The sequence below is a fragment of the Mastomys coucha genome, unplaced genomic scaffold, assembly GCF_008632895.1.
Source record: "Mastomys coucha isolate ucsf_1 unplaced genomic scaffold, UCSF_Mcou_1 pScaffold14, whole genome shotgun sequence".
Lineage (NCBI taxonomy): Eukaryota > Metazoa > Chordata > Mammalia > Rodentia > Muridae > Mastomys > Mastomys coucha.
Genome location: NW_022196896.1, coordinates 91,742,867 through 91,755,469, shown reverse-complemented (window position 1 = coordinate 91,755,469; position 12,603 = coordinate 91,742,867). Strand labels below are relative to the sequence as shown.

Genomic DNA, 12,603 nt, shown 5'->3' with positions numbered 1-12,603 from the left:
CTGGCACAGAAGGGGAGGGGTCTAGAGAGGGAGAGCTAGCAGGCTCTGGAGCATCCTGGTGAGGAGAAACTGAGGCGGCAGTTTGGGCTTTTAGCGGCGAAGAGACAGGATTACGGCGAAAAGGGGGTGGTTCATTAGCTAGATCTACCATTGTAGAGTCATCTAGAGGAGGTTGAGGTTGTGTAGACTTCATGGCTAAGAGAAGTTGGGTTGGAGAACAAGAAGAACACAAGGAGGGATTGGAACGGAAATATATGAATGCTTGAACATAGGGAACCTCCTTCCATTTACCAGCTCGCTGACAGTATGTATTAAGACCCCTTAAAATAGTTGGGTCTAGAGTACCATTAAGTGGCCACTTTGAATTCCCATCTAGTTGATATTTAACCCAGACCTTATTGCAGAGATATATTAATTTTGATGCCTTCAAGTCAGGCGTTATCTTTAAAGATTTGAGATTTTCCAGGAGACATCCCAGTGGGGTGCCTGGAGGAACTGTCGAAGACATTCTAGAACCCATTGGGGGTGGTTGGATGTTCGTAAGTGCGGAGCAGAGCAGCAGCGGAGTAGCTGCTGCGGCGGTGGGAAGCACTCTACGTGGCCATGCACCCTGCCCGCCCCACTATCGTGGAGTGGATTTGGCAGATGCGAACTGCCAGGATCCCGAGTCTCGGCACCAAAATGATGTGTTTGGGTTGCAGCGGTCAAGTCTGCAAGTATCACACTAGGCCTAGACAGTTCCACGTGTAAGAGGTTTAATTGAAAGGGAGTAGGGGGTAGTGGCACAGAAAGAGGAGAGAGAAAGATAGAGAGAAGAAGAGCAAGATGGAGGAAAGTACCCATATATATATATATATATATATATATATATATATATATATATATATTGTGACATAACAGTCCAGGTAAAAGTGGGAGCTGAACCCAATAGATTCTGGGAATATGGTGGCCGTTGCCCTGGCAACAGGTCTGTGGACCTGCCCATACATCGCCGCAGGTTCTGGATGCTAACATACTTGAAGACCTGAATATCCTGTTATTGAAGAACAAAAATTTGAACAAATTAAAATGATATCCTAAAAGTAGCACTCTGGAGGACCTGCGGATCGAGCCAGGGCCCAGAGCCACTCCAGGCAGGGCTTGAGAGAGCAGGCCCCACCATAAGGCCCCAGCCCCTTGCGAGCCCCTGCTCTCCTCTGGCCCCAGGCTCACCGTGGTAGCCCCAGGCAGAGCAAGGGCAAGCACAGGGCCATGGCCAGCCACGTGGACCTGTTCACAGAGCTGCCACTACTGGAGAAGATGCCTAAACTGGAGCGCCTGTGCTCAGCCCAGAAACACCAGGCTCAGCAACTGAAGAAGTGGGCACAGTATGAGCAGGACCTGCTTCATGGCTAGCGCAAGCAAGAGCAGAAGCACAGCACAGGAGGTGTCCTTCAAGACCACTGTAGCATTGCTAAAGGCTTCACTGAGGAATGACACCCAAAGAAGTGTGCTACTTCCTGAAGAATATGCCTAGGACAATGAGCTGTGGACACCCTTGCATGCCTCAGCCACCTGTGGCCACATCAACCTGCTGAAGATCCTCATTCAGTATGGGACTGACTTGCTTGCTGTCAACTCTGATGGAAACATGCCATATGACCTCTGTGAGGATGAACCCAACCTGGATGTCATCGAGATCTGCATAGCATACCAAGGCATCACCCAAGAGAAAATCAATGAGATGCAAGCAGCTCCTGAGCAGATGAAGATTTCAGACATCCACTGCATGATAGCAATGGGCCACGATCTCAACTAGATCATGACTGGCCAGGGTGCCACACTGCTACACATAGCTAGAGCCAATGGACACCTGCAGGCAGCCGAACTCCTCCTGGTCCATGGAGTGTGTGTGGATGTGAAGGAGTGGGAGCCTCTGTATGCAACAGCGGATGGCAGTGAAGTCAGTGTCCCATGGAGCTAGTCTCAGTGATAGGACATCCGTGGATGAGATGCCAATAGACCTGTGTGAAAAGGAGAAATTCAAGGTCCTGTTGGTGCATAAACACAAGCATGATGTGATCATGAAGTCCCATCTGAGCTGGAAGACATCCAGTACAGGCAACTATGGGAATGTGGTATGTCCAGCCAGCCTATCAGACAGAACCAACCTATACTGAAAAGAATATGAGGGAGAGGCCATCTTGTGGCAGCAGCATGGTGCAGCTGAGGAGCAGCATACTTCCACTTACAACGGAGACATCAGGGAGACCAGGACAGACCAAGAGAACAAGGACCCGAACCCCAGGCTAGAGAAGCCCGAGCTGCCCTCAGAATTCTCTACCAAGATCTCACCGTAAGAACTGGATGGGCCTGTGGAGAATGGCCTCCGGGCTCCTGTCAGCACCTACCAGCATGCGTGGGCCAATGGGAACCTATGGAAGATGCAGGAGATGCCTGAGTACAGCATGGCCTACGGCAACCCCCGGGGTAGCCAATGTCCCCCACATACATCCTGGAGTGACTTCAAAGAGCAGAGACCCCAAACCCTTCTGGAGTTGAAGAGGCAGAGGGCCGCAGCCAAGCTGCTCAGCCACCTATTCTTAAGCACCCACCTGGGCAGCAGCGTGGCCAGGTCAGGGGAGAGCAGCAGCGCAGGCAAGGCCCCCTTGATTGGAGGCAGAACTTCTCCCTACAACAGCAATGGGACCTCGGTATATTATACAGTCACCAGCGGAAATTCTCCGCTCTTGAAGTTCAAGGCCCCCATGGAGGAGATGGAGGAGAAAGTTCAAGGCTACTGCCAGATCTCCTAGTGTCTGTGAACTGTAGGAGAGGGCTGCCTCAGAGAGGGGCCCCTGGAATCCAGAGCCAGTCCAACAGCCCTGGCTAGGAAAGGATTGGGGCAGTCAGGGAGAGGTAGGATCTGATTTCCAGTGGAATGCTGACCTTACCTGCCCATAGCATCTCCATTCCTTATGTGTTGCTTCCTTGTCTCACTCAATGCCTGCATCTGAAGTATAGTGGGCCGATTCACTCTGCAGTCTGAATCAGGAAGGGTAGGCTTGGGATCTCAGTTCTTTACTTGGTAAAGGCTTCTTAGGATGAGGAATAACAACACCCCCCCCAGAGAGAGAGAGAGAGAGAGAGAGAGAGAGAGAGAGAGAGAGAGAGAGAAAGAGGGAGAGTCAATTTAGTATGTGAGAATGCTACACTTGAGCTCTTGTGAAGCAGGTGGAGCTAGAACTGGTGGGTTATCCCCAGAAGAATGAGTTTAAGACAGTCTTGGCACCACTGCCTACTCTTCCACTGGGGAGAGACCTGCTCAGCTAAGACCCACAGCTCTGAAGTCATACCAGGCTGGGTCAGTGTCATTCTTAGCAGAATCAGGAAGTCCTATGGGTTCGGGGAAGCCAGGAATCCATATGGATCAGGTTAGTGGCTCCAGGCCTGCTCCCACAGCCTTACTGAGAGCTGTTCTCATACACATGTCAATAGGAAGGTGGAGAACTGCTCAAAGATAAGGCTCGAAAGCCAGGCCATCCATGCTTAGAAGAAACCAAATCATGTTTTGGTCTTCCATGGAAGCACAGGAGTTGGGTAGGGTGAGGCACATTGGTATTTTCCAAACTGTGTTTGGTAAAAGCATTATCTGACAATTACTTTAAATGTGCTGTGCTTTATTTTCAAGTGAGGTATCTTATATTGAAGAAAAAAATCTTATAAATTTCTTTTATACTAAACTAACTTTAAACACTATTTTGTTTTCTGGGATTAATTTTAAATGTTTTATATTTGATCACTTTCTAATTCCAAAACTGTAGCACTATATAAGACATTTAATTCTATTTCTAAACAAGCTTCAAATTGTATTACATATTTTAAAAGCCATTTAAGTGGGAAGATTAAAAAAGACTGTCCTTTTAAACAAGATACAATATAATTGCTAAATCTAGGGCATCTTTTGAGTTGTTAGAGTTTGTGATAAATGTAGTCACCATTAGCTTTTCTGCTGGAAGGACTTACCTTAGTAGTTTTAAGGCAGGGTAACAGTTCAATTATCCCTCAGTTTCTAACTTGTGAAGGCAGTAAGTGAATGGTCCCTTCTGCAACTACTGAAACAAATTAGCTACATTGAGCATAATTCAATTGATAATTTTGCCAATGCATATATAGTTTTATGATTAAAATTGTTGTGGTTGGTTGCATTACATGACACACAAAACTGTCCTCTACCTCACGTGAAATAAATATTTTGTATGGTTTTACTAAAAAAAAAAAAGACTCATCTATCTGGTCACTTAGTTTACAAATTTTGGATTATATTTATTGAAACATGACATACTGTGCTCTTAGCTTATACCTCAATCGTATTTTGTGCTGTTTGCCATTTTCATGCCTTGTACATAACTTGTATAGATTGGATGATATTCCCAATAAAATCTTCTAATGCCAATGAAAAAAAAAAAAGCATTATTTGAGGCTGTAAGATTCCAGGCGAGAGGTAACTGAACTTGCCTTCACCCAAGACAGTGTCACAGTTGGGTTTTGTTGTCTGGTATTTGAGAAATGAATTTTATCAGGAGATTCAGTGGAGGGGGGGGGCGGGGAGCTCCCAGGGAAAAGGTGAGCACCTTGCTGAGAACACTGGTTAACACTGATAGAACACAGAAAAAAAGAGAAAGAAAGCTGTTGTACCAAAGGCAGGGGCCTGCAGCTGAGGCCTGGGTCTCTCTCTCTCTCCCTGCTGCTGACCTGCAGGAGGGGCTCGAGTTAGTTCAAATGGAGGCAATGTATAAATGAGTTATTTTATTGTAGGAAGGAGAAAATGGGCCAGTCAAGTAGAGAGAAGGAAAGGAGAGGAAGGAGAGAGAGAGAGAACGGAGAGGAAGAAAGCAAGAGAGGAACAAAGAGCAAGAGAAAAGAGAGTGAGCAAGTGAGGGAGAGCAGAGAGGAAACAAACGGCCCCCCTTACATAGTATGGGGCATGGCATGTCTGGCTTGTAGTCAGGTGACTGGGTGTAGGGTTCCACTAGAATGCTGGGAGCTTGGGGCATTGCCTGATAGAGCACACATCTCCTGCAGGGGCAGCTGTGAAGGGTTGTGACTGAAACAGAAACCAAAGACTCAGGAGTTATGGCCAAGCTTCTTCTGCCCCCTGCAAACAGAAGTTGTCCACAGGGGTCCAGGACTCGAAGCCAACTACTCGACTGAGCTTAAGTTACCTGAGCGGACCACTGCCCCACACTGCCCCACAGAAAGTATCGCTCTGAAAAACAGCATCAGAAATCTGCCTCAAATACCATGCGATACAGACTTACCAGAGCTATCCATTCTAAGGAATTATCAGAACTCGGAGATACTCTCAAATGTTCAAAATACACTAAATTTTTCCTTTAAATAATAAATTACTAAGCAAACATTTCTCTTTTCTTTTTCCTCTTAGAAGTTAACTTCACCAAGATATCTAGGGAATACAGAACATAGAAATAATACATGCAAGGAAGTTCAACATGTCATATTTCTGCACTTTATCAGGGGTAATGACCACCACGAGGGGGAACTATGAGCAACTGTGAGTTAGGAATCTGGAACGAATCTTCCAGGAAGTCTGGCACCTGTGTGTTCTTATTTCTATGTGCCCTCCTCCACCTGGTCTTTGCCTGCAAGTGAGAGCCATCTGCTTATCCATCTGTCACACAACAGAAGCTGAGCAGGCACTGTTTTGTTCATGTAAACATTTCTAGCCAGCATCCAAGTGCTCCAAGTACAATTAGAGGTGCAAATAAATACTTGACGGACTAAATGGAAAGACAATCTGTAGTATAATTAAAACTATTCACCTTAATAACAGCTATTAACATAGAAGTGTATTCATGTAGATTTCAGACCTTGCTAAACAACAGCCCTCCCGATTGAAGTACGCTTATGGGTTTTAAAGACACTCCCATTCCACTTATATAATAATGCTAAAGAAAGCAAATACCTTAACACATGGCAAGGAAGATCTTATGAATTCATCTGTAAGTGTTATTTCAAGGTGACAGTGACCTGATACTAACACCACATAGGGAAAGGTAAGAAACCACACAGGGAGGGAAATGAATTCTTTAGTGAGATTAAGATTTAACTCTTATATTAACCTATATTGACCTTATGAACAAAGTATGGATCATTTTCTAATTCACTTTCTCAGAACTCCCTCTTAGTAGTTTATAAGAGAAGGGAGTGGGTGTTCTTCAGCTTATAGAAATGATAAATTCTGTGACTGTAATTAAATATCTTTTGTTCTTTAGTATTTGATACTTTCAAATATATACACAAACTTATTAATATGACAATGCTGTATGCACTTTCATGTATCACAATCCAAGATGTGTGTATGTGGCCTTTGCACATTTTGGTGAAGGGGAGTCAGAAATGACTGGTTCTGATTTAGCTATATCATTTTATCTTGAACTTAATATTCAACTTATTTTCTCAAACTTGTACTTACTTCTTCTTATAGAAAAAAAAATGTAAGATGCTGAATATGTGTCTTAGTTAAACACCATGACCAAAAAACAAGTTGGAAAGAAGGAGGCTTATTGGGTTTATACTTCCACATTGTAGTCCATTGCTGAGGGAAGCAGGGACAGGAACTCAAACAGGCAGGATCCTGGAGGCAGGTGCTGATGCAGAGTCCACGGAGGTATGTGGCTTACTGGCTTACCCCACAAGCCTTGCTCAGCTTGCTGTAGAATCCAGGACCACCAGACCACAGTGGTCTGAACTACCTCCACCTCCACTTCATCAATCACTAATTTATAAAAGGTTCTGTAGGATGGCCTGATCTTATGGAGGCATTTTCTCAATAGAAGTCCCCACCTCTCGGATAACTATTTGTTTCAAGTTGACATAAATCTAACTAGCAAATGTGAAACTACTCAGTACAATACCTGAAAACAAATGTTGTTAAATAATTATGAATGCTTTTTATTCTTTCCTAAAATGATTAACTTGTTAACATGGAATGTCATAGCAAAAAATCACATTTACCAAGGAAATACTTTGGAAAACTCAGCTCAGTGGGCTATAGGGAAAGCTTGTGCTTCAAATGTTGATTTTTAATTTGAACTTGGCAAGTTGTGTATCCTCTTCAAGCCCATTACCTCACTCACCAGTAAAACAAAAACATTGAGAGAAATAAAAGCATCCAATATGGTGTTTTGTAGCTGTGTTAGTTACGATGTTCATTCCTGTGAAGAGACACCATGACTATGACAATTCTTATAAAAGAAAGCAATTAAGTGGGGCTGGCTTATAGTTTCAGAGGTTTCATCCAGTATCAGCATGGCAGGAAGTATGGCCGCATCCTGAAAGGCATGGTGCTAGAGAAGGAGCTGAGAATTCTACATCTTGATTAACAGGCAACAAGGAGAATGGATGTGTTTCACGTTGGCTGTAGCTTGAGCATTTAAGACCTCAAAGCCTGCCTCCACAGTGATACATTTCCTCCAGTGAAGCCACGCCTACTCCAACAAGGCTACACCTCTATTACCTGTGGACCAAGCATTCTATGGGGGCCAAACCTTTTCAAATCACCACAGTAGCGATAAAGTATTCTGAAATTATCTTACTTTCTAAGAGACTGGAACTTGTGCAGGACCTCACAGCCAGAGTTAACTAATAATAAACTGAAGGGCTGGAGAATTTTAGAATTTTAAAATAAGAGCATTTAATAGAAATGTGTCAGTAGGAATGTATAATGTATAACCTTCACCTAAAAGGGTATGGAAAACTTCTGTAAGGAGCCAAGAATGTAGACTAGCCAGTTCCAGGAACTTGGCTAACTCAGAGCCTCAAGGCTCTGGTTCCCAATACCTGTCCCTCCTGACTGATCCACAATGAGGGCGGAACTAGGAATGAAGGTCAAGTGGTTCACGAGGCTCTCCACCCCTCCGAGGCTCTCCACCCCGCCGACTGGTAGATGAAGATTACGTTCATGGAAGGAATATGTTCCCCTCCCTAACTGACTGAATACCTTGGGTTGGAATTTCCTCTCACTCCCCCTGGTTTCTGGTTTTTCCCTTTAAATACCTCTTACTCCTTGTGCTCTGGGTGGAACTCCTCTGGCCTTCAAGGTTATGAGATCAACCCTGATACCAGCCTATCCCAAATAAAACTCGTGTGCTTGCAGCAAGATCGGTCTCTCCTGAGTTATTGGGTGGTCGTGTCATCCCGAGACTTGAATGAGGGTCTCTCCAGCTCTGGGGTCTTTCAAAACATTTGGGTCACTTACGACCATATCCTACTGTCTACTCAGACTGTTTGCTTAACCTACCTTTAGGAGAATAATGTAACAACTAACTTTAGATTTCCATGGTCATTAACTTTTACAACTTAATCTAAAGCACAGCTGTACTTTTAAGTTATATACTCTCAGTTTTCTTCCTGGCAGCCAGAGGTCCCGCAGCAGTGGCTGAGCTGGAAAAAAGATGGCAGCTGCCGTGGAACAGGATTTGGCCCAGCTCATGAATTCAAGCGGCTCTCATAAAATCTGGCTGGCAAATATCATCAGATTCTGGAAAAAGCCATGCATTTATCTGGGATAGAACAACTAGAAACATTGAAAGCTTTTCTGGAAGCGATGGTGAATGAGACTGTCAGCCTTCTGATCTCACAGCAACTGCTAACAGATTTCTGCACACACCTCCCTAACCTGCCATACAGCACAGCCAAGGTCTACCATTTCACCTTGGAGAAGATCCAGCCTCGGGTCATTTCCCTTGAAGAGTAGGTTGCTTCCATAAGATAGCATCTTGCATCTATTTTTGAGAAGGAAGAAGACTGGAGAAATGTAGCCCAAGTGTTGGTAGGAATTCCTCTAGAAACAGGACCAAAACAGTACAATATAGATTATAAGCTGGAGACTTACCTGAAGATCACAAGGCTATACCTGGAAGGATGACGATCCTGTCCAGGCTGAGGTTTATATAAACCAAGCATCCTTACTTCAGAATGAATCCACAAATGAACAGTTACAGATACACTATGAGGTTTGCTATGCACGTGTCCTTGGATTACAGAAGGAAATTCATTGAAGCTGCCCAAAGGTACAATGAGCTCTCTTACAAGACAATAGTCCACGAAAATGCAAGACTGGAGACCTTAAAGCATGCACTACACTGCACGATCTTAGCATCGGCAGGACAGCAACACTCTAGGATGCTGGCTACTCTTTTTAAGGATGAAAGGTGCCAGCAACTTGCTGCGTATGGGATCCTAGAGAAAATATACTTGACAGAATCATCAGAGGGAACCAGCTTCAAGAATTTGCTGCAATGCTGATGCCTCACCAAAAAGCAACAACAGCTGACGGTTCCAGCATCTTGGACAGAGCTGTTCTTGAGCATAATTTGTTGTCAGCGAGCAAACTATATAGCAAAATCACCTTGGAAGAACTTGGAGCTGTTTTAGAGATCCCTGCAGCTAAGACATGCACTCTAGACTGGTCTCACACTCAGTAGGAGGCTGAAGCCAAGGATGACCTTAAACTCTGGATCCTCCTGCCTCTGTCTCCAAGTTGCTGAGATTACAGGTGTATGCCAGGCTTAATTTAGGATTATTGAACAATTTCATTGCACGTACACATTTAGTAAAGAGAGTGGGTCGATTTGGGAACTGAGACTACAGTTGCCATTTAAAAGATGTTTTCTTAGCAAGCATGATAGCTCACACCTATAATCTCAGCACTTTAAAGACTGGGGAAGGAAGATGGCTGCAGAGTTAAGAGAAATGAACCAAAAGAAGCTTTCTTCTTAGAGTTGGTGCTTAACTGCTTGTGAAGACAAAGGGATGTGGATCCGTTGTTAGTAATAGAATGTAATCAGTCAGTAGGACTGATGTAGTTTTGATTGTAAAGATGTCAGTACAAAAGATGTGCAAGTCAAGAGCTGGAGAGACAGCTCAGCAGTTAAGAGCAATGACTGTTCTTCCAAAGGTCCTAAGTTCAATTCCCAGCAACCACATGGTGGCTCACAACCATCTGTAATGGGCATCCTATACCATCTTCTGGTGTGTCTGAAGACAGCGACAATGTACCTACATACATGAAATAAATAAATCTTAAAAAAATAAAAGTTATATACTCTCACATGCCCTGATCCAGATCATGTGTATCATATGCCAAAACCAGCAGATACAGAGGTTGAAAGAAACCTTTTACAATATACCATAAAAAATTAAAATTATTGGTTGCTGTCTGAGTCAGTTGGGATCAGGTATAGCCAGTGACTTAATCTTTTATAAAACTCTCTTAAAGATTTCTGTAAAATATAACCTATTCCTTTTGGGTGAAGCACTTTGTGAGTGGCAGACACATGAAGTTACAAAACACACACACACACACATGCAAGCATACACTAAACTAAAGACATGATCACACACATAGTAACACACAGGGATAGACAGATTTACAAGACAGTATTTATTAAGCAGGAACAGATTCAGATTCATACAACAGACAGAGGATGTAAGACATAGAGAGCATGAAGCAGAAAATTCAAATCTGTGCTCATTTTTGGTTAAATAACTCCAAGGGTAAGTACTTTTTCTTCCCTTAATATGACACGCACTCATGATTGGTAACTGGGAGTTGATCACTATTGTACTCAATCACTACTACATCCAATCTGTGTAAGTTTAGCCCAGAATAACTATTCAATACATGTAACATTACTTCCTTTTCCTTATTTGAAATTACTGAGCTTGATAGTTACAGTTAAATGTATTAGTTTAGTGGGATGTTTTAAAATCTAAAAACTGTTATAGTGGAGTTGGTTTTCTAGAGCAATCATTCTGACTGACAGAATAAGAAAACAAATCGCCTAGAGCAGAAATTCTTGGTTCCTGAAACCCGATAATGCTTAACATCTTAATGATAGGATTTCATGCAAGGCATTTCTACTTCATATTCATCAGTAAATTATTTCACAGCCCAAGAAACATTCATATAGTACAAAAACCTCAGAGTGTAGCACCTGCTTATGAGATTTCACTTATCCTAGCCCTGTTACTTTTTGCCAGGAACATGATGAGCTAATCAGGGGTAGAAAAGGAGAGAAACAAGCCTGAAGGGCTCCCCCAGGGAGCGGACAGTGAGCGTTGGAACAGACACCTGGCCTATTCTGAAAAAACAAAATTCTTGATTATTTTGTCTTTTTGACTATTGACACAGTAGTAGACTAGCCAGTGTGTTGCACCACGGAATGAGTGTTGGAATGAAATGGAAATCTCTCTTTTAGGATCAGGATATAAGCACAGAGAGAAAGACTGTGCTCAGCAGAGAGGAAAATGAGGTCTTTCAGGACAAAAGATGCAGCTCGCAGAGAGGAGCTGGTGCTATAGCAGGGTATATCTCAAAATTGTATTAGACTCCATTGGTGGCTCTCCAGATGTTCCTATTTCTGCTCTTAGCATTCACCGAGGTGAGCAGGAAAGAACCAGCAAGCTGGGGAGGGATGAGAAGATAAAAGTGGGTTAGCCACTACATGCCCTTCAGTTTGCAAAGTGCTGCATCTTAACTGCATTAAAGATGGGATGGAGTCATGTGAACACCACCCAAGAATAGTCTCTAGGAGAAGATGGCAACCCTAACAGTCATTCAACAAACGTGAACTGGGGCTGAAGAGATACCTCAGTGGTTAAGAGCAATGACTCCTCTTCCAGAGGTCCTGAGTTCAATTCTGAGCAACTACATGGTGGGCTCACAATCATCTGTAATGAGATCTGATGCACTCTCTTCTGGTGTGTCTGAAAACGGCTACAGTGTTCTCATATGCATAAAATAAATAAATAATTCTTTTTAAAAAACGAAGAACCTTATTCTGAAACAAAATTCTGACAACCTGAATCAGCTTACAAATGAAATCTTCTTGGGTCCTCAAAACAAAACGATATTATGTTGGCTGGCATTCTGATTTTAGCCATGTAAGATCCTAAGCAGAAATATTTCATCAGGTCCACCTAGTTATTGACCTACTGAACTGTGTGATACCAACTACAGCTTAAACATTTTGCTCAGTGTTAACAAAAATATTGTTTGTAGTAAAGCAACTCACCATGATGTGATAAGGAATTAATTTTACCCATTCTATTAGACAATAAACTACAGAATCAAGTCCATATTTATACATATATATGCGTGTGTGTGAGAGAGAGAGAGATAGAGAAATATATATATATATGTACAGATATATATATATATATATATATATATATATATATATATTACATATGTCACAAACATAATAGGGAGCTCAAATTCAGAGATGAATTAGAGGAAGGCTCCAACTATGGATCTGGAGTATTTGTACTAAAGTGATATATAATTTTCATATTGGAACACTAATGTTGATTTGCATTTGGAAGGCCCATCTTTAAAGAAATCCCTGATACATATTGCTAACCATCCTTTCATATCCTCCATGCAGGTGCTCAGGTAGATATGTCAGCATCTTTGAATTTGTCTCTTTGGTGCTGAGAGCTGCCTATTCTGCAGGAACTTCCATTCACATAAAGAACTACCCAGAGATCTTTATTATGTCATAGTAATTCAAATTAATTTGTAAGAGGAAAGCTTTA

General features: G+C 42.8%; 2 pseudogenes; both read left to right on the top strand.

Moving 5' to 3' along the window:
* The first annotated feature begins 1,251 nt into the window (after positions 1 to 1,251).
* Positions 1,252 to 2,795, top strand: LOC116089208 (annotated as a pseudogene).
* Positions 2,796 to 8,453: 5,658 nt separating this feature from the next.
* LOC116089456 lies at positions 8,454 to 9,488 on the top strand (annotated as a pseudogene).
* The last annotated feature ends 3,115 nt before the right edge of the window (positions 9,489 to 12,603 follow it).